Source organism: Monodelphis domestica, chromosome 1 (genome assembly GCF_027887165.1).
Source record: "Monodelphis domestica isolate mMonDom1 chromosome 1, mMonDom1.pri, whole genome shotgun sequence".
Classification (NCBI taxonomy): Eukaryota; Metazoa; Chordata; class Mammalia; order Didelphimorphia; family Didelphidae; genus Monodelphis; species Monodelphis domestica.
In genome coordinates, this window is record NC_077227.1 from 137,231,038 (window position 1) to 137,253,772 (window position 22,735).

The 22,735-nt window shown below is 34.4% G+C and overlaps 1 pseudogene; it reads right to left on the reverse strand.

Annotated features, from left to right (window-relative positions):
* Positions 1-19,729: 19,729 nt before the first annotated feature.
* LOC100619482 (pre-mRNA-splicing factor RBM22-like) lies at positions 19,730-20,466 on the reverse strand (annotated as a pseudogene).
* Between the last annotated feature and the right edge of the window lie 2,269 nt (positions 20,467-22,735).

Below are 22,735 nucleotides of genomic sequence, written 5' to 3' on the forward strand. Positions count from 1 at the left end.
CAAATGTCAAGATATCTAAATCCTGCTTTATTCTGTTCCTATACAAATTTATGACATTTTCCCTTACTATTTTCTTCCTTATATATTAGCCATGGTGTTAGTTTTTCACATTATTTCCAAATGTGTCCTATGTTCTTGTAAAGAGGTATATCTGAAAAATAGAGAGAGGAACAAAAGAATGGGGCAAAATTTATCTTGTTCTACGGCAGTGTAGAAATCTATTATGCTGTCATAAATATTGTTAAATGAAAAACTAAACCAATGCCCTTTATAAAATGGAGGCCACTAGACTCTTGGGGTCAAATTAAACTCTCTGGGCCAAAATTTTATCATCTGTAAAATGAGAAGGTTGGACAAGATGATCTCCCAGATCTCTTCCAACTTTAAATTATAAGATGGTGTGATCTTATATCTTCTACCTTCTTTCTACATTTTCTCCTAAGAGAATTTCTTCTGTTTTCAAGGCTTTAATTATCACTCCTAAATAGATATTCCTTCAATAGCAGAACAGTAATGTAGTATTATTACTTTCTGGTAGGGAAGTTTCAGAAATTCAGAAGTACTTTGTCTCAGAATTATAACCCAGAAAGGAAACTTTTCTCCAAAGTGACCACATCTAAGGGGACACCTTTTCTTCCATAAAATCTGCATGTTCTTCCATGCTTTGCCAGCTGGCACAAATCTATTCCTTTCCATGCCCTTTGGTCACCACTTTTGGGGTTCAATAACTATGGCATCTCCCTCCATGTTCTGACTTCCTCCTTGCCCAACATCCCTCTTTTGGAATAATTTCACCTATAATGAGACTCTCTTCTATACATTATTGCCCTCTTTCTGTCATGGACATTCCAGTGTGCTGAATCCATATTGCTCTTTGTGCCAGTGTTCCTACCTCACCATTAGATATTTTTGACAGACTGCCATGTGGGTGAGATTAGTCTTGTTCTTAACTGTAGAATGTAGAACTAATAGCCCTGGGTAGTTGGATAGATCATTGTGCCTGGAGTCAGAAAGATCTGAGTTTAAATCTAGTCCAACACATTTAGTATCTGGGTGATCCAGAACAAGTCATTTAACTTCTGTTTGCCTTAATGGCAAAGCTCTCTAGTTTCTTTGCCAAGAAAATTCAATGGATAGAATTGATGTGCTATGGTCTATAAGGTCACAAAGAGTTGGATATGACAGAACAACTAAACAACAAAATGTTCTTGCAAAGAGGAAGATTTGAGTTCATTATAATAGAAAACTTTCTAAATATTCTATATGCAAATTAGGTATGATTTGCATACAGGGGTGGTGAGATCCTCATCAGAAGGCTTCTGGATAAAGCTAGATGTTACAGAAAGAATTCATGTATATTAAAACTAACACCATAAAAATTAGAAGAGAACAAGATCAGATTTTTTATACATGATTCCAGAGGGAGTTTTTAATCATGCAAATTTTAAAAGTGATCACAAAAGATAACCAAAAAAAGCCACTTAAATTACATGAAGTTGAAAAGTTTTTAAACTGACAAAATCAATGCAACTCTCTGTCAGAGGTAAAACCATGTATTACATATCCCTGATATGTGTCTGATAACCAGGACATAAAGGTAAATAAAAACAAATATTGGAAAGATATTTTTAATTTAATGATATGGCTGCAACTAGGAAAACAACACATGAAATTATTATAACAATAGGAAAGAGTAAGAACAGCAAAAAATAAATACAAATAAACAATTTTGTGTTTTTAAAGGACCAACCTTGTCCCTAGGGAAGACATGAAAAAGTGGATCTCCTCCACATGTATACAGATGTGAGCTATTATAGATATAAAACAATGCATGTAATGATAGACTGTTTTAATGGTTAGTTTTGCTGAAATGCTTTCTCTTTATTTTTTCATTCTTTATTATATGTGAAGTATATGGAAATGAATGTGACATAAAGCTAACATTTTTTAGAGCTTTAAGGTATACAAAATGTTTTAGAAATATCTCATTTAGAAATATCTCACAGCATCACAGAAACACACAGTCACCATTTTACAAATGAAAAAACTGAGGCACATAGTGGTTAAGTATACTGCCCAGGATCACACAAGTAGTATCTTAGATTTGCTTTGAACTCCAGTATTCCTTACTCATGATAAAAAAAATGTATAATACATTTGTTTTATCACAAATAATAAATGTATATTACTTTATTATTGTATAATTGTATTATGTATTGTATGATGTATATTATATAATATGTTGTATTACACACAATATTACTTTAAATAATACATTTACACATAAATTAAGTAAAATACATTATGTGTAGCATATTGTTTTATAAGGTAAACAACAAATATAAAGAAATTCATGATTCAGTTATAGTTTAGAATGAATGACACCTAAAGTCCCTTCCAGCACTGAATCTATGTTTATAACTATTTTTTTTATTTCACACTGAACCTCTTCATACTATTTAAGTTCCTGTCAAATAATACTACTCCAATCTTATTTTGTTGGCTCCCACTTACTCTTATTGGTATATTAAGATCCTTTGAAGTTTATAGTAACCAAGATTTTCAAAGTCTTTCCTTATAGTACATAATTTTTATGTTTTAGTATTTACTCAAAAATTCAAATGAATTAGTGATCTCATTGATTCAAGAGTTCCTTCTAACAGTGCATATTAAAATGCATTCATGCCCGTACTTCTTATTAGAATTTTGTATATATTCTCCCTAAATTTCAGAACAAGAGGTCTAACTAGTTGGCAAAAAGTCTTACTTGCTTACTTTCTAAAATTGAAAGAGTACTAATATAACTCTTTGGTTGTCTACCTGTCATTTCTTCCTCTTGCTACTTGGCTAATCTGCCTTCTTTCCCTGTTATACAATGATTTGATAATGCTCTTTGCTCCTATTCTTCCTAGGCATAGCTTACTGATTACATATTATAGGTTCCACATACCTCCCATATGTCTCCCCATTGCATTCTGTGTGACTCTCATCTTTAGTTAGTTCTCCAGAAGTAGTAGTGCTACCATATAATAATAGTAAAATTTCAGTATTGAAAATTTTGGAAGCTTAGGATTTCACAGTAAGAGAGATTTTTAATTTTTAATTTTCCCAAAGGAATCTAATTTATTCTCCTTTACAATACTGTGTCTAGCTTATTGTCCACCTGTGCTATTTGTGCTAAATACCTACTGTTGGATAAGATTATGTCCAATGAAAATGTATATAAAATTGGGCAATAGACATTCTTTATATACTTGGTCTTTATTCTTCTGATGGTTAGATCAAACTCATTTGAATGATTACAGATCTCTTCCACGAGGCTCTGAAATATCCTGGAGATTAATGAAATCAAGATAATGATATTCATAAACAATAGCATTTTGATGACTTCACAGAGAATCTCTCCTCAATTTGGACTCTGAGAGCTGCATTTCCTCCATCATAGTGACATTTGAGAGCATACATCTGGTGAGCATACATCTACCTGTTTTATGCCTTGCCTGATGTTGATTATCAGAGTCATTTAACAGGGCTTTTTCTTTTGTGACATCTTCTAAAGAGTTATGAATTATCTTAATGTATAAACAGGACATATTTTATAAAATATATGTTTATTATATAGAAAATCAAATGATTTTTGGTACTCAAGAAAAATATAAATAAAATGGGATTAAATATTCTTTATATCATTTAGCTGATTATGATATGGTAAAGATGTGTTCCATAATTGTATGTCATTGTAAAATCTGCTTGTTCCCTACAAAAACCTTCTTTAAATACATTCTCAATTCATATATAATTGATTAAGGTTTTGTATATTTGAAGCAGTAGACATGATTCAATAATCAGATATTTTCTTTTAGCTACTTCTTTTAATATTAACAAAGTGTAAGACTTTTTCCATGACCTTGGCTTCTTCCCCTCCTTTATATTCATCAAGTAGTTTCCTTAAATATCTTTAATATTTGTATCACACATGTAAAACCCAGTGGATTGCTTGTTGGCTATGGAAGGAAAAAGGGTGGAAGAAGGGGAGGGAAAGAACATGAATCATATAACAATGGAAAAATATTCTAAATCAATTAATTAAATAAAATTTTCAAATAAAAAATAAACTATTATGTACAAAAAGACAGTGAAGACAACTTAATTAACTGACTTTTCAATAAAATGACCAAAATTGGACATTGTTTTTTGTCTATTTCATAATCCCAGAGAAAGTATGGCAATGGCTATACTCCGCACTGCTCCTGGTTGGAATTTTAATTGTTGGAGCTATAAAATTTTTTCTATTTTCTCCAAGAGAAACCTGGAAATTACCATACATAAGCTAGAGAATCAGATAAGAGATTCGGGTCAGTCTCCCCTTGAAAAACCCATTTCTAAGTCAAACAAATCAATTACTCCTTCTACTACTTAACAAAATGCAGAACTAAATACTCGGTTTGAGTTTATAGAGGAAAGTTAGGGGGAGATCATGACTTTTATAAAAAACAATGAAATGAATTTAAAACCACCCCAGAGTAGGAGTGACTTATCTCTCTATACTCCCTCATTATCAGAATCTCTGTCTCCTCCTGCTCTACATACACAATATTGCTCCTAGTTCTCAAACCATCCCCTCCGATACCCAACTTACTCCTTCCCCTACTACCCAATTCACTCCTCTCCCCACCCATGCTAACTGCCCCACCCCCTCCACCCTAACCTCACACCCTGCCCATTGCTCCTTCCCTGCCCCCTCTGCCTCCTTCCCACCAGTCCCTACCTCTTCTTACTTTGCCCCTTCTTCCCATCCTGCCCAATTCATTTCCCATACTGCTCCTACCTCTCATCCTTCTGGCATGATGGGCCAACAACCTCTTCCCCTCAGTTTGCCCACCCCTTCCCCTTCTCTTACCTACCTCATGGAAAACTGAGCAAGAAACCTAGAGACAGAAACAGGAGAAAATTAAGATATAAGTTTATTCCCTTTAAGAGAAATTCCAACTTTCAATAAAAATGTGAACTTACTCTCTATAAGACATCATACACCTTTCAGTCCTGAGGATTTAAATAAATTCAAGGAAAACCTTCCCTCATTTGAAGAAGAGCCAATATTAATTATAAAAAGATTGGAGAACATATTCAAAACATTTGACCCCACTTGGATAGATGTCGAAAATTAGAAAAGATTCTGACAGAGAGAAAAATAAAGTTATCTCTTTGGCTAATCAGAAACAAAGTAGAGGAACAAATTATTGGTCAACTGAAAATTCACATTGGAACCCCAATGTTGAACCAGATTATACAAAACTAAACCAGGACAGAGAAGCATTGACTGCTATGAGACCGTGCTCTGATAGACCAGATTCATGGTCTAAATTCGAAAACACCAAAGAAGAAATAGATGAGACTACATCTCAGTTTATGGATAGAATTATTGATGTGGGGAAGATATATATGGACTTTGGTCTATCCAGAGAAAGAGACATTAGACAAATATGGAAAAAATTTGTTAAGAATTGTAGTTCAGTGGTAAAAGACTATTTTTTTTAAAACTAGCTGCCCGAACTGGGACTCTTGAAGAATTGAGGAGAGGAGCAGTCTATTGCTGTGAGAAGTGAGGAAAACAGTAAATCAGTAGAAGACTTACAGAAATTGAAATGTTAAAAAGAAAACTGAAAAATCAAGTATAGACTATAATCCCCTTTCAGGAATCCACAGGTAAATCAAAAATATGCCTTTACTGTGGAAAAAGAGGCCATGTAATTATGGTCTGTAAGAACTGACTGTGGGGAAAAATAAATAATAACAAATTTAGAAATAATAGCTATAGAAATGACTGATAATGATCATAGAAATAACAATTTTAGAATTTGTATAAATAACTATAATGATTATAGGAATCAAAAGTTTAGAAATCAAAATTATAGAAATAAAATTTGGGAAAATAATAACTCAAACCAACTAACTCCAAAACAGTATAACTTAAGTGGAGCTTGTCCAAAAAATACTCAGGGTGCTACTATCCCTCCACATGGGGCAGAAGGTGGTGCCCCTTACTCTATTGTTTTTTGTTGATATTAACCCTTTTCAGTTTTGTTTCCCCTCCAAATAGTAGCAAAGAAGAAGAAATGGATTTTTCTGAATATAGGACCTCTGTGACTGTACCTTCTGTTGATAATGAATAATTGACTATATTGATAGACTTTAACTATTGATTATAAGACTTCCCTATTGATGGATCTGTACTATTTTGTTGCACTTTATTTGTGACATACAATATTTAATTTTTTTCTTTCTCTCATTTTTGCATTTGAAGCATATGTAATTGTATTGAAAAGATTTTCTTTTAACTATTTTTGATTTTTTCAATAAGCTAAGATATCCATTTGCTTAGCATAAAAATACATACCCAAAAAGCTTTAGACTATGGAAACCTGCCATTTATTGATAAATATTATAAGACTATGATTAATGATTGTGTCTGATTCTAGGGATCAAAAAAGCACAGACTTTATCTACATAGTGCCATGAAAGCATAGATTTAATCTGAAAAGTGCCAAAAGAGCACACAGGTCCAAAGGAAACTAATCCATGTGGGATTTATGAACTTCTACACCAATATGAAAGAACTTGAACCTAGTTTGACACTTGAGGTTGCAGCACATGATATATGTTAAGATGTAGGACTCCTTGTAAGATACTTTCTATGAAAATACCTAACAATTGGCTATTCTGGCTCCCCTATCCCTGAGAAATGATGAAATGATCAGACCAGAAAATGAAGCTTCTCTTTTTACACAAAAATCTAGTCTTTTTTGTCTTGTAAGATATGGCAACTTCCTGTAGTCCTGACTTATAATGGGTAAATACATTACTGCAATTTTTTCCCCTATAGACTTGTGGGATAAAAATTACTTTAATTGGACCCTAATAACAAGGGACTATTATAAATTTATTCTTTTTTAATTCAGCAATTTGATATACATAATTTTTGATATTTTCATTTGGATTTTGACTTTTAATTTTTCTCAAAACCTTACTTTTTCCTCTATTTTTCTTTTATGTTTTTGGTTTTTCTTTTAATTGACTCATATACCCCATAACTCAACCACTTTGAGCTGATTTGTGTGTTGATAAACATTCTCTTCAGGTGGCATTTTATTGTATTTTTATAAAAAAATCTAAGATTTAAAATTTTGTTTGAGAAGAATTTCAGGAAAAGAAGTTTGCTAACTCTTTGAATCCAGAGAATGAACTCTTTGAAGGAAAAAATACTTGCAGAAATCTACACTGCATCAAGAAGCTCCAGAATGAACTTTTGGGTGTGATAGATTGAACAAAAGGGGATTGAACATTTATTGTAAGTGTATACTTTTATGCCAAAGGGCCCCCTAATTTGGCTTTTGGTCAATGCACCTAGAAAAACATTGGTTTTGCTTCCTCTCTTTTCTATTTCTCTCTAACTATTGTAATTTCCTATTAGAAATTGAAATATTGTATACATCTGTAGTTAGAAGGTTTTAGGACTACAAGATGATTATGTTAAATGATCAATGGGGAGACTAATATCCCAATGATCATAAGGGAATTTGGTGAAGATTGGATTTAGCTCTCCCCTGATTGTTACAATGAAGATACTTAGTTCTTCCTTGATTGTGAAGATTAAATTGTAATCCCCTTTTTGTAACAATGAAGGTATTTAGCTCTCATTTATTAGGAAGATTGGAATATAATCCCCAATCTATTTTTAGATTTAAATCCCCAAAAGTGTTAACTCAGTATTTAAAGTAGATCTGCCCATTTTAACTACTAAAGGTGCAAACTAACTACTAAAGGTGTGATATAACCAAAAAAGTTATAACTAACCACAAAAAAAGGTGTGAACACCCATTTCATGCATTGAGTTTGTGACCCACATGTGAATGAGTGGGCAGCCCTTGCGAGGAGCATCTGCTAGGATTGGTAAACATAAAATTTAGGTGAGGTGACACAAGAGAAAAAAAAATTTTAAATAGAGGACCACAGAGGCCAGAAGAGATAGATTAAAGAACTCTGACCCAGAGTTTGACTGATGGATCAATCTCTTGAGCTTGGAGTGAAATAGAGTCACTTGGAGGAGAGACTGGAAGGCAGACACTTGGACTTGACTATGGAACTAGACCCTGGAGGAACTCATGCAGGGGACTTCAGACTGCTTTCCTTTTTGATGGTCACTGTGGAGAGTGAAAGGCTGACTTAATTTCCCAGCATTTCTGGAGGTGTGAACCTCCTAGAAAGGTCCATCCTCTTGAGACTTCTTTCCCTGATTAGGGCCTTAAAATTTCTACCTGACTCTGAGAAAGCAGAGCTCTCTCTTTCTCTCTCTCTCTCTCTCTCTCTCTCTCTCTCTCTCTCTCTCTCTCTCTCTCTCTCTCTTTCTCTCTCTCTCTCTCTCCCTCTCCCCCTTTATCTCATTCCTTAATATCTTCTCTCTATTGTAAATAAACTACCATAAATTATATTTATGTAATTCATTTTGGGATTTAGTAATTAAATCCCTGATGACACCCAATTAAATCTACTCAGTTCCAACCACAATATAAAATTTAACATCTCACGCCTAGCAAAAATTTTTTTTCATATACTTTGTCCAATTTTGATATTTTCCTCATTATTTCTTTCATACCATTTCTCTCTTCCTGATAAGTACCGCTGGACTGTTTCTTTCAAAGTCCATATGTGATGGTTCTAATATCTATGACAGAAAAATATGTTCATTAAAATGGCTTTTATGAAGCAAAATGACAGGGGAAAACCTAGCAATTTTGCCTCGTCTTTTTCATATTCACCCTTATGATGGTCATTAAAAAATGCCAGATTTTATTCTACTTGAAAAAGCAAAGAAAAAGTCACAATGAGTTATTCTTCCAGTTCACAGCAGATTAGGGAAGCAAAAATAAAAGCCTATGGACACTGGGGTAGGGGCTAACCAAGAGTACTATATAGGTGCAGCAATGGCACAACAATATGGAGAAGAAGCAATGGGCTGTGGCTATAGCTTTGAGCAGCCCAGCTGTATAGAGATTAAACAATGAGACAGGGATATACTTTGGGGATACTTATACTAGCATTAGGAGAAAGAATAAGGAATATCTGGTACCTCTCTCACCCATTATCTAGCTCCAAGTCACAGTCCAAGGTGGAAAAATAAAACAGTCACAAGGAACAGGGGTCTAACCTATTTAAGGAGAAAAAAGAAAGTTCCAGAACCATACCTGTGTGGCTCCAAACCCAACAACAGAGTGGAGATGCATTTCTAATCTTTATCCCCATACATAAGCCTCCAGCGGAATATACCAAAACAAGAGGATATAACCAAGAAATATTATAATCACTCTGAAAAGGTAGAACCTCTTAGCAAGCTAATTATAAACTGAATCCAGCAGTATTCTAGGGAAAACCACAAACAAGTCAACAGATCCACTAGGAATTTTCAGAGTAGGAAAGAAGTGGACAGTCCTCTCCCTAGACCATACTACTTTGGAAGCAACAAAAACACATAGGCCCTCAGATAGAGGCATGAAATCAATAAAAGGACTTAAAAGATTTTTCAGGCCAGGTATCTTCCCAGAAGTGAAGAAAGCCCAACACTAACAAAGTCCAAAGTCAAGAAGTAGCCTAAAACATGAGCAAAAATAAAAGCAAAACAAAAAAACAAAAGGTGACTATGGTGACAGGGAATCTCAATACTAAAATTCAGAAGAAGACAACAAATTGAAAACATCTAAAAGCAAACTCTCATAAGAAAAAGCAGGTTGGATAAAAAGAATTCCTATGAGAGTTAAAAAGAGAAAAAATTAAAAAATGTGTTTAAAAATCATAGAAGTAGTAGAGAATAAATTGTGGAAAGAAGGGAGGATCATGCTAGGAAATAATGAAAAAATTATTAGTTTGGTGAAAGAGAAACAAAAAAATCAGAATTGGCTGAATGATAACAGATACAAAACTCACTGAAGAAAATAATTCTTGAAAATTATAATTATACAAATTGAAGTTGATGACTCCCTATTACATAAGAAAACCATTAAACAAAGTCAAAAGACCAAAAGAAAATAGAAAAAAGTACAATATATTATAGGATGAATAATTGATATAGAAAATAAATTGAGACAAAATTAAAAAAATAATGGACTACTAGAAAGTGGTGAACAAAAAAAAGAGTGTAGGGATTATATTTCAAGAAATTATAAAGGACAATTGCCCCAAAACTTTATATCAGAGGACAAAGAACAAATTAAGAGAATCCACTCATCATGCCTGAAAAAAAAACTCCAAATGAAACTTTGAATAATATTATATCCCAAATAAAGAAAGATTTCAAAAACTGTGGAACCACAGTCAAGATCACATAAAATTTAATTTCTACTAATATAAAGGAGTAGAGGGCTTTGAATATGATGTAATGGAAGACCCAGCATCTAGATTTGCAACTAAGAATAGCCTACCCAGCAAAATTAAATGTAATCTTATAGAGAAAAAAAAGATATTTAATGAAATAGAGGAGCTTCAAGAATTCTTAATTAAAAAAAGAAATAAAAATTGATTCAGAGAGAAAAATCAAGAGAAGAATAAAAAAGGCAAATATGAAAGAAAAATCATAACAGACTAAAAAGGCTAAACTTTTTACATCCCTATATGGGAAGATGACAAATGTGACCTCTTAGAATTTTATTAGCACTAGATTTGTTAGAGGGAATCTAGTTAGACAGAGGATAAAGATATGTTTCTATTCTGTGGGGACCATCTCCAATAAAGAAAAGAAGGGTGAGAAAAAAAAGGATGTACTGAGAGAGGAGGAAAGGGAGGTTAAGAAGGGGAAGTTTTTCTTAAATGAGGTTTAAGAAAAAATTTATAAAATAGATGAGGAGTGAGTGGACAATACTTGAACCTCTCACATATGAACTGGTTCAAGGTAGGTAGAATATGCATATGGACATAGTCAGGTATAGAAATTAGTCTTGCCCATTAGGAAAACAGGAAGGGAAAGAGTTAAGAGAATGAAGGTGAATAATAGAGAGATAGAATAAAAAAGCTAGTCATCATATTGAACCTATTTGCACCAAGTGTTATAACCCCCAGGTTTTTAATGGAAAAACTAAATGAAATACAGATAGCAATAGATAATAAAATAAACATAGTAGAGGGATTTAATTGTCTCTTCTCGGAACTAGAAAATTGAAACAAAAATAAATGAAAAAGAATATCAGAATGAATGAAGGTTAGATAAGTTAAATAAGATTGACATCTGGAGAGCCCACATATATAAGGTTAGTAGTAGGCCTAAGCTTGAGTAAACAAATAATCCAAACAGTTTCTGGTGGGACAAAAATGGTTTAGAGAGCATAAATATTCTGCAAAACTCTTGCTTTAATACTCATCATAATATGGAGATAATCATTCCTGACAGTTTGTGGTATTGGAACAAAAGTTCCACTGTTTATGATTATCTGGAAAGATTTGTTTTGGAAAGATTATGGTCTTGGCAAAAGATTGTCTCTGATGCTTAAAGACCAATCTAGCAAAATATGATCCTGGCAATATGTTATCTGAGAATCAGACAAACTGAATTTATTAATTTACATGTTGATAGGATCATGACTAATTTCGAGACTAATATTACATTGCTAGAGAAGTTGCATATTAAAAAAAAGATGGAAATATACCATAAGAGTTGTAAAGCTGCTCATGTTCATTGATAATTAGTGATATTAATAATACTATTTATTGCATTGTGGATAGTTTTAGATACATTAAATTAGGAAGTTTTTTGTTTTTTTTTTAAACCCTTACTTTCCATCTTGGAGTCAATACTGTGTATTGGCTCCAAGGCAGAAGAGTGGTAAGGGCTAGGCAATGGGGGTCAAGTGACTTACCCAGGGTCACACAGCTAGGAAGTGGCTGAGGCCAGATTTGAACCTAGGACCTCCCATCTCTAGGCCTGGTTCTCAATCCACTGAGCTACCCAGCTGCCCCCAAATTAGGAAGTTTTCACACAAATTAACAGTCATTTCTCCCAGTCATTGTATTTGTGTTATTTCATCTTTTTTTTTTCATAACAAACAAACCTTCCATAAATGTTTTCATACATATACAACTTTTTTCCCCACTCAGTAATGCCCTTGGATCCTAACCTTACTAATGGGATCTCTAGGTCAATGAGCATGAACAGCTTTACAACTCTTATGGTATATTTCCATCTTTAAAAAATATATATACAACTTCTCTAGCAATGCAATATGAGTCTTGTTTCTCATTGAACTAGAGATTCCATTAGTAAGGTTAGAATTCAAGGGCATTACTAAGTGGATAAAAAAGTTATATATGTATGAAAATATTTATGGAAGGTTTGTTTGTTATGAAAAAATGATGAAATAACACAAATACAATGTCTGGGAGAAATGGCTATGTTAATTTGTGCAAAAACTTCCTAATTTAATGTTTCCAAAATTATCCACAATGAAATAAATATTATTATTAATATCACAATATGTGATGGCCAGATGTGCCATAAAATAAAATTTCTTGTGGTTTCTGGGCAAACATGGTATAAGATATTGGTCTATAGCTAGTCTCTGCCTAACTGCATTCCAGTTTTCCCAACAATTTCTACTAAATAGTGAATTCTTATTTCAAAACCTTGAAACTTTACCCTTATCAAAATCAAGGTTACTGTGATCTTTTATAACTGTTCATTGTTTCTGTTTAACTGATACACTTTTCTATTTCTTAGTCAGTACCATATAGTTTTGATGGTTACTGATTTATAATAGAGTTTGAAATCAGTTGTCTTCCTTATCATTATTTCATTATTTCCTTTGATATTCTTGACCTTTTGTTTTTCCAGATAAATTTATTAGATCAATAAAATAATATTGCTAATATAATTGGGACAGAATTGAATAAGTAGATAGCTTAGGGAAGGACTATAATTATAATTATATTGTATCTGCCCACCCATGGACAATTAATATTTCTCTAATTATTTAAAATTGACTCTCTGTAAAAAGCATTTTATAATTATGCTCATGTAGTTTCTGGATTTGTTTTGAAAGCTATCATCTTAATACTTTATTTTATCTTGGATTAACTAAAAATAGAACTTCTCTTATAATTTCTTCTTAAAAAACATTGTCAGCGATATTTATAAATGCTGATGACTCATGTGTATTTATTTTACATGTTGATCCTTTGATGAAATTATTGATCATTTTAATTGAATCTTTAGGATTTTCTGTTTATATAATCATATCTGAAAAAATAAAAATAAAAAATAATTGTCCCTGCAAAAAATTTATTTTCTCATTGTTAGCAATTCTAGTACAATATTAAATAATACTGGTGATAATAAATATCCTTGTTTTAGTCCTCTTCTTATAGAAGAGAGTTTGAGTAAAAGAAGATAACATTTTTCCCCTTTCCTTAATATTTACCTTTTCAGGTATTCCTTGCTCTTTGATTTTCGGTATCAAACTTTCCACAGAGCTCTGGTCTTTTCTTTGCAAAAAGTTGGAAGTCTTCTATTTTGTTGAATGCCCATACTTTCCCTTGGAAGTATATAGTCAGTTTTGCTGGGTAGCTGATTCTTGGTTGGAGACCCAGCTCTCTTGCCTTTCTGAAGATCATGTTCCATGCCTTACGATCATTCAGCGTAGAACTTGCAAGGTCTTGTGTGACCCTGATTGGCATTCCTTTATATCTAAATTGTCTTTTTCTGGCTTCCTGTAGGATTTTTTCTTTTGTTTGATAGCTTTGGAATTTGGCAATTACATTCCTGGGAGTTGTCTTTTGGGGGTTTAGTGTAGAAGGTGTTCTGTGAGCTCTGTCAGTGGATGTATTGCCCCCTTGTTCTAGAATCTCTGGGCAATTTTCTTTGATTATATCTTGTATCACCATGTCCAGTTTGGTGTTTATTTCTGGCTTTTCTGGGAGTCCAATTATTCTTAAATTTTCTCTTCTCCCCCTGTTTTCTAGATCTATCACCTTGTCGGTGAGATATTTTATGTTCTCTTCTAATTTCTTGGTGTTTTGGCTTTGCTTTATTAGTTCTTGCTTTAAAGCCTGGTTTTCTTTTACAGTTTGGTCAAACTGGTTTTGTAGATGCGTGAATTTCTTTTGCATCATTTCCCACTTTTCCTCCCAGAGGGCTTCCATCTTTTTGGTCCTTTCTGATTCAAATTCTTCATGTGTTTGTGGAGAGTTTCTATTTCCTTTGGAAGATTTTGGAGAATTTTCTTGTATATCTTCTTCTATCTGCTCTGTATTTTGTATTTTGGCTCCATAGAATGTGTCCAGAGTCGCCCCTTTCTTCTTATTTTTCTTGGTATTTTGGGGCTTCTGTGCTTCTGTAGAGTTTGTCATCTCTGAACGTGGAGGATTGGCTTTTCTTGTCTTTGTCTGGTGATCAGAGGCTTTAGTCCTGGGCAGATGTTGGTTCTAAGAGCTTTCCCTGGGTTAAACTGAATATGCCTCACTGGAGCTGGAATGGAAGGGTCGGACCACGAAGCCACACTCTCCCCCTGGCTCGATTTCCGGAAGTTGCCTTCAGAATCCCTGGCCGTGAGGCTGTTTCGTCGGCCTGCGGGGGGATGGGCTGCCGCTTCCCCAAGCTCCGAGAGCACAGACTTTCACTGAGACTTGGATAGCAGGATCCAGCCCGTGAGGCTGTCTTGCCCGCCCTGAGGGTTGCTGTTGTTTTGACCAGCTCTTTGCAGCGGAGGCCCCAGGCAGTAACTTTCACCCGGACCCACCGGCTCTCTGCAGCGGAAGCCCCAGGCAGTAACTTTCACCCGGACTGGGACTTGGGTAGAAGACCCTGAGGGTTGTTGTTCCTCAGACCCTGCTCTCTGAGCCCGGCGCGGCTGCCGCTTCCGGGAGCCTTGGACTCTGCGCTCCTACCCCTGAGGTCCAAGGGATCTCGGGTTCTGGCTTTTAAGGGGAGCCGTACCTTTTGAACCGGGTCCAGGTCCAGGAGGAGGGTTCCCAGGGTCTGTGCTGTTGATCGTTTTGAATTTCGGCGCCTTAGGAGCTTCTAGTTTGAGATAGGTCGGGAAGGGTTTTCCGGAGATCTGAACTTCAGCTTTCTCTAAGCCGCCATCTTAACCGCTAGTCCTCTTCTTATAAGGAAGGCTTCTGACTTATTCTCATTACAGATAATGTTTGTTGGTAGTTTTTAATATGTTTAAATATATGCTTATTAATCTAAGGAAAATCCATTTATTCCTACATTTTCAAGTGTTTTTAATAGGAATGACTGTTGTATTTGGTCAAAACCTATTTCTACATTTACTGATATAATATGATTTTTAAAATTCTTTTTTGTTGTTTTAATCAATTATGTTGTTTATATTTTTTCATTTCTTTATTATATACTTAGTAATCACTACCAAAAACATTTAAATAAACAAAGGCATAAAAATTATTTGTAAAGCACAAAACTCCTTATTGTTTGCAATTTGTTTTAAAATGTGCAAATTGAATATGTGTACTATAATAAATTTCCTCTACATTTGTATTCCTTTTGGTTTCATTTTACTTTGCTATCTCTTTGCTCTCCTTTCTCATAAGTCACCCAACCTTCTCAGTCCCACAATGAGAATTTCCAGTCCTTCCCTTATAATATCCTCCTTTCCCCTTGTTTCTATGTACATTAAGAAGATTTTTACATTTCTAAAGGTGTATATTTGCTCTTAATCCAAGATCTGATGAGAATAGGGTTCTAGGGTTACCTGCCCTACACCACCTCCTATACTCCATAGCAGTTCCTCCACCCATTCCTCCTTCATATAAGATAGCCATTCCACCCTACCTTTTCCTAATTTTGTTTACTATTATTTGTACTCATTCCATTCCATTAGCCTAGACCTCAAGTCTTCCACCCACAATGAACTAATTCCCTAATTATCCCTGTATGTTCAGCTTACTCCTGACTCTTATCTGTTTTTGCAACTTTTGGCATTGATGCTGAGTAGTTTTTTTTTTGGGGAATTATCAAGAAATCAAGGAAGCTTCCGGCCCTATTCTACCTAGCTTTCCTCATATTAAATCATCCCAAAATACCTGGTATAAACCCAGTTTTGTCATAATGTATATTCTTTGTGATTATTGTAATCACCTGGCTAATCTTTTATTCAGAATTTTTGCATCTATACTCATTAATGAAGTTGGCCTATAATTTTCTTTTTCTGTTTTTATTGTTCCTTAATATTGGAATTAGATGATATTTTAATATTAATTAAATTGTTCCTGATGCTTACTTCTTAGGAATTTTCAATTCCTTTTTCTAAAAATAGGTTTGTTTAAATAGTCTATTTCCTCCTTCATTTGTCTAGGGAATTTTTATAAGTATTCATCCATTTCACTTAAGTTATTAAGTTTGTTGGCATATAATTGGACAGAATAACTCAATAATTGCTTTGATTTCATTTTCGTTAATGATAAATTTAAGTTTTCATTTTTGATGCTAGTGATTTGGTTTTCTTCTCTCTTTTAGAAAATCATATTAACCAATAGTTTATCTATTTTTTTCATAAACCAACTGATTTTTATTTGTTCACTTATTTTATTACATTGTTCTGTAAATCTCATTGTGATTTTCAGGTCTCCAATTTAGTATTTAATTGAGGATTTGAAATTTGTTCTTCTATTTGTTAATTGTATATGCAATTAATTCATCTGTTCTTTATTGATATAAAATTTAGAGATATTATTTTTCTCTACTTAATGGTTTTGCCATATCTCATAAGTTGTGGTAAGCTTTCTCATTATTGTTATTTTCTTTCACAAAATTACTTGTTGCTGCTAGTTCTTGTTCTTTAACCCACTCATTCTTTAAATTACTTGGTCTACAATTTATTTTTATTCTGTGATTACATGGTCCCTTATTAAATATGTTTAATGCATTCTTATCTAAAAATGATGCATTTAAAAATCTCTGTTTTTCTGCATTTAATTATAAAATTTTATGTCTTAGTATATGGTCAATTTTTGTAAAAGTACCTTGTGCCACTGAGAAAAAGGAATATTCCTATCTATTCCCATACAGTTCTCTCCAGATATCTACTATATCTAGTTTTTCTAATATTTTATTTATCCCCATAGTTGCTTTCTTAGTTATTTTTTTTCATTAGATTTATCAGTTTAGCACTAAGAATAGTTATCTTTCATAGTTATGCCCTAGTGGTTAACAAAGAGCCAAACACATAGTAATATTTGTTGGATGAAGTTGAATATCTTCCAAAAATCTAAAACTACTTTATAAACTGAAGCCATGTATTGCACATGTAAGTTGAGGGAAAAATTGCACACTCTTTATTCACTTTAATTATAGCCATATGAAGCATCTAAAGCTTGTTTCATATTTGAATATTTGGAATTATCATATTAAAATTGTATTACACCTTTAAACCTCAAGTGCCTGTTAACATTTTATTAAATACAGTGTAAATCCAGCTGCCACCATTTAATAAAAATCTCGAAGGGGCACCTAAAAAAGGGGGGGTGTTTTTCATAGCTTAATTCTACCTCCCCAACTACTCACTGGCCTCAACCATATGCTAGTAATACACATAAAATGTCTGGTAAGTCCTGTGATTGGTGGGGGCAGGGGGTAGGGTCGATATGTGTGCATGCCTTAGCATACAAAAAGCCCTGAGCAAAATTACATGCCACCTGTATAATTTCCCAACACTCAGTATGAGGCGTCACAAAATAAAAACCTTGTGCTGAGCAAAGCCAATGCAGCTATGGTTGCTTAATGAGATACACAGAAATCTGCCACAAAGCAAGAGAAGTTAATTTCATTATACAAGTTTCGGAAATAATGACGGACTTGGAGGACAGATATTCAACAGCCGTAATTAGCTTTAAGATAAATCCATTTTGTACGCATTTGGTTTTTCATCAGGACATGCATTTCCACTCGCATGTGCAGTGTTTGAAAGGTTTACATTACATAAAATTAGGGCTGTATAAACTGGGTGCTTCATCTCTTTTTCTAATGTGATTGCTCCTTCCCTCCAACACAGCCGCCAGAGTGATAGCCTCCATTGAATGCTATGCACGTCAATAAATACCGAACATGAATGTGAATCAATATTGTGTTAGTATTGGGATTAAGCAAGCTATTTTCTCCTCCTTTTTTTTTCCTAGAGAGATGAATATGAGTAAATAAAACGACTGTTTGTCTGAAACTGTGTCTGGGGATTAGGTTTTGTATTTCCCTGTAGAGGCACAGTATGCCAACTGGCTTGGCCTTTGCTGGCTCCCTTGGTCTAGTATGGACTATAAAAACCTGAGCATGCCATTAGGTCTTCAGCTTAGTACAAAACAAGGAAATAGGAAGGCAGGTCTCTTTCTCCTCAAGTCAGTCAAGTGCAGTTTCTATAGCCTTGAAGGGTTATGCTTCTTATGATTTTTTTCCCTGAAAATTAAGGAATAATTTATGAATGTCTAGACATGAATTAATAAGGATAATAGCCAATGCTTTTGACCTAAGCATACTATTATAGTAAAATACATACAAAACTCATATAAGACAAAAAAAGTTTATGTAGCCTATTATTATGCCAACATGCAGAAACACCTTATAATAATAAAACAATTTAAAAATGAAACTAGCAAAAATGTATCTCTGATGATGAATGACTTAAAAAGTAAACTTAAACTATTTTCTGCAGATAGAGTTAGGGAAAGGATCTTAAGTTTTTTGCAGGTTTTTATTATTTTAATGAAGGAGGGTATAAAACAAGACTGGGTCAGGGCTATGTCCTGTGAATTAGAGGATTCTATCTTTCTATCAGGAATGCATATCTTTAAATATATGTTAAATGCTCTATGAATGGGAGCCAAAACACAAAATTAGGGCAAAAAATATTAGAATGATGTAAAGTAAAATTGTAGAGCACGACAGTTTCTATTTTGAAAAATCACTTTTCCACTTTCACGATAATGTAGAGATAATTATGGGGTCCATAAAAAGTTATTAAATGGCAGGATGGATAATTCTTACTGGGTTCAGGATAACTCAGAATGGGGTGAGAGATCTAAGCCCTACAAGTATAACCTTCTTTCACAGTACTTACGAGGGGGGAAAAGGGGAAATTTGAGGGGGTTTTCCCACAAACAGAAAAAAATAAGATTCTTTGAGGCAGTTTCTATGAGAAGGTACATTTATAAGGCACTGCTAAAGTTTCATGGCACCATATAAAAGCAGAGAACATTTAGAGAATAAAGTCATAGATGTGCTTTTCCTTACTTTCTTTAGCATCTAGGCCAAAATATATGATGTTAAAGAAAGAGAGCTATTGAATTTGATAATTCATTTGGCAGTAGTAACTCTTTGCTTGTTTGTGTGAATGCATTTACCTGGATTCAATTTTTTAAAATTATAATCATTTCAGCTTCTCTTTCCAAATGAAAAAACCATTTGTATGTGTACTAACAGTCAAAATGAGTGAAACAATGAATAGGTTATTACAAAAGACAAAATTATAATAGAAGAATAATAGCTGATTTAATAGGATTAAATATCAATAGGTTGTAGCATAAACAAATGTGCGTAAATAATTTTTTCAAGAATCATCTTTATACTCAAAGGCCTCCTCTCCTTACCACAAATCCAGTATTTCCACTTCTCCCTCCAAGATTATTTATTATATTTCTAAAGCACTTTTCCTCCTCAAAGTGAGCCCTCTATAGCAGGATATTAGAGATTGCTATATATTTCTGCATGAGACCCTATCCTCTGGGGATCCTTAGGATAGTGAAGGTGTCCTGGAGATCCAGAAAGCAAGGCAATTCCACTCAGTGGAATATGTGTGGTAAAAAGCTGGAGGAGGTGGAGGTGAAATCCCAGGAGTAGAGAGCAGGACAATAAGATCACTGGGAAGGAGATTAAAATATTTAACAGAGGCTTCCTCCTTCAGCTCTTGGAGAAAAAAATATAAGCCCAAGAAGTCCTGTAACAGGCTCCAGCTTAATTCCAGAGTCTGTGGTTGCTTCTTTTCTCTTTTCTTTTCTTTTAAGTGCTCCAGATCTTCCCCATTTTAAATTAAGCCCAGGCCTATTTACAGTTTGTTGAAAAATTTCTCAGCGTCCATCTCTGCAACTTGCTTTGTAGCAAACTGGATGAAAACTAACCACTGCCTTTGTATGACTGCTAATGTTTGGATCTCACCAAACTGGTAAAAGTGATTTCTGAGATAGTCTCACTGATTGTATCTCTTAGGCTACCAACATAGCCTATGGAAATAGCTTTATCATCTGGTGGATGAAGACAAAACATTGGTGAAGTTAGCTTTAGGAGCTTATCTGCCACAGGATCACTAAGGCCATAATAGTGACCTTTGATGTTGCCCTCAGCAAAAGCCTCTCATGTGCATAGGAACATTCTTCTCCTCTTTGACATTCTCCCTTCACCCAGTTCTCCTCCTCCTCCTCCTCCTGCTCCTCCTCCTCCTCCTCCTTCTTCTCCCCCTCCTCCTTCCTTTCCCTCTTAGAATCAATATTATGTATTGATTCCAAGGCAGAGGAACATCAGTAAGGGCTAGGCAATGGGGGGAGGGATAAGTGATTTGTCCAGGGTCACACAGCCAGGAAGTGTCTAAGGCCAATTCAAACCTAGGACTTCCAATCTCTAGGTCTGGCTCTCAATCCACTGTGCCATTTAGATGTCCCCATGCTTCAGTCTTCTTAAGCATATTAATACCATTACTGGCACAAATTTTTTATTTTTTCCCTCATACTATTCTTTGCTCATCCTATTTTAGAGGTTTTTCTCCAAGGCACATTTAACACAGAAGAGGAAAGTCTTCATCCTCCTATTTCTGCCTATTGTAGGTGTTGGAGTCCAAAGAAGCTGCCGTAGTGGAAGTATGAGCCAGGGTCCTAGCTCTGGGCTGGGTGTGAGGGGTTCTGCTTATCCCAGTAACCCCTTCAGTGAGCAACCACTTTCTGGCTTCCTTCTGACCACCATTCTAGTGCTCTTGATCACTTTGCACCACCTCTTTCATTCTTTCTATAAGATTCTAAATGAACTCCAATAATACTTTTGATTCAGATATGATACACTATTCCTTTTTTCATAATTAAATGAGATTGTGACTATGTTTACATACAAATAAGAGAATTAGAGAATCAAGTCAATTATAGAAATAATTTGGACTCCAAGATATTTTTTTGCCTGAGAAACATTCAGATAATTGGGACAAAAGTAAATTTAAAGGAATTCTATTGACAATTGCCTTGTTCCCCACTCAAACCCTCTATATACCTAGGACTATAGCCAAGGTGTTATAAACCTTTCTCTTCAATTTAGGAGGGCATGGGAGTTTTGAGGGAATTCTGAACTATATATGATCTCTGCTTTGTCTTTCAAATAGTCTTTAGAATTCTCCTTGGATACATCAGAAATTAACTAGCAAATTTAGTCATATTTCATTTTAAATGTCTCCACTCTTTCTCTTCTTTGTGAGAATAGAAACGCTTTCACAGATGAGAGAGAGAGAGAGAGAGAGAGAGAGAGAGAGAGAGAGAGAGAGAGAGAGAGAGAGAGAGAGAGAGAGAGAGAGAGAGAGAGGAAGGGAAGGAGAGGTAGGAAGGGAGGTACAAATGAAGACAGACAAAAGTAGGAGGTAATATTTCTGTTTTTTTGTTGCAGGAACCTGGCCCTGAATGAGTTTAATCAGCTGAGAGACATGACTCAAAAGACTTTGCTACCCTTTCTAACTCCACTGAGCTCTTGCTTTCTGTGGCCTGGTGAGTAACATTTTCTACCTTATTGCACTGTGGATTATTTAAAATGATTCAATTGTAACTTGCTGTTATAGCCTCAGAGAGATCAAAGACAAAATCTTGAAAAAGAAAAGAAAAGCAATGTGAAAATAGCATGATTAAATGCCAAACAATTGGCTAATGCCTTTTAATTTAGACTTCTATAAATCGTTTAAAATCATTTACTTTCCCTTTACTCTCAACATTGCAGATCCATATTTATGGATAAAGAAAAGAAGTCACCCTGCCCCATATCCTCCCCTCCAACCTCTGCTTGATATACTCATCTCTTCTTCATCACATCCCCTTCCAAAATGTGAATATATTGATATTATATTGTATAATTTGAATTAGACTAATTTCTCAGACTTTCTAAATCACAGCCCAACTATATAATCCCATAAAAAGACTGCACAGAAAAAATGCTGTGCTTGTAATAATGATACCCAACATGTATCATGTTTTATGTTATAAAGCATTTTATATGCTATCTCATTTGAGCCTTGTAACAATTATGTGAAGTAGGAATTACAGGTTATTATTCCTTTGCAGATGAGGAAGCTGAGGTTGTGGGAAGTTATCCCAACTCATGTAAGTATGTCAGTGGAGGGATTAGAATCTAGATGTTCTCTATCCAACTATCTAATGCTGTTTTTTAAATTTTTTTTTAAACCCTTACCTTCCATCTTGGAGTCAATACTGTGTATTGGCTCCAAGGCAAAAGAGTGGTAAGGGCTAGGCAATGGGGGTCAAGTGACTTGCCCAGGGTCACACAGCTGGGAAGTGTCTGAGGCCACATTTGAACCTGATGCTGTTTTATTATCTTTATTATGTCAGTTTCATATACTTCTAAATTTAGATTTTGTGTTATTCAGATTTAGTGTTAATGAAGGAATGTTGAACAAACTGATTTAAACTAGCCCATATCAAAATTTTTATA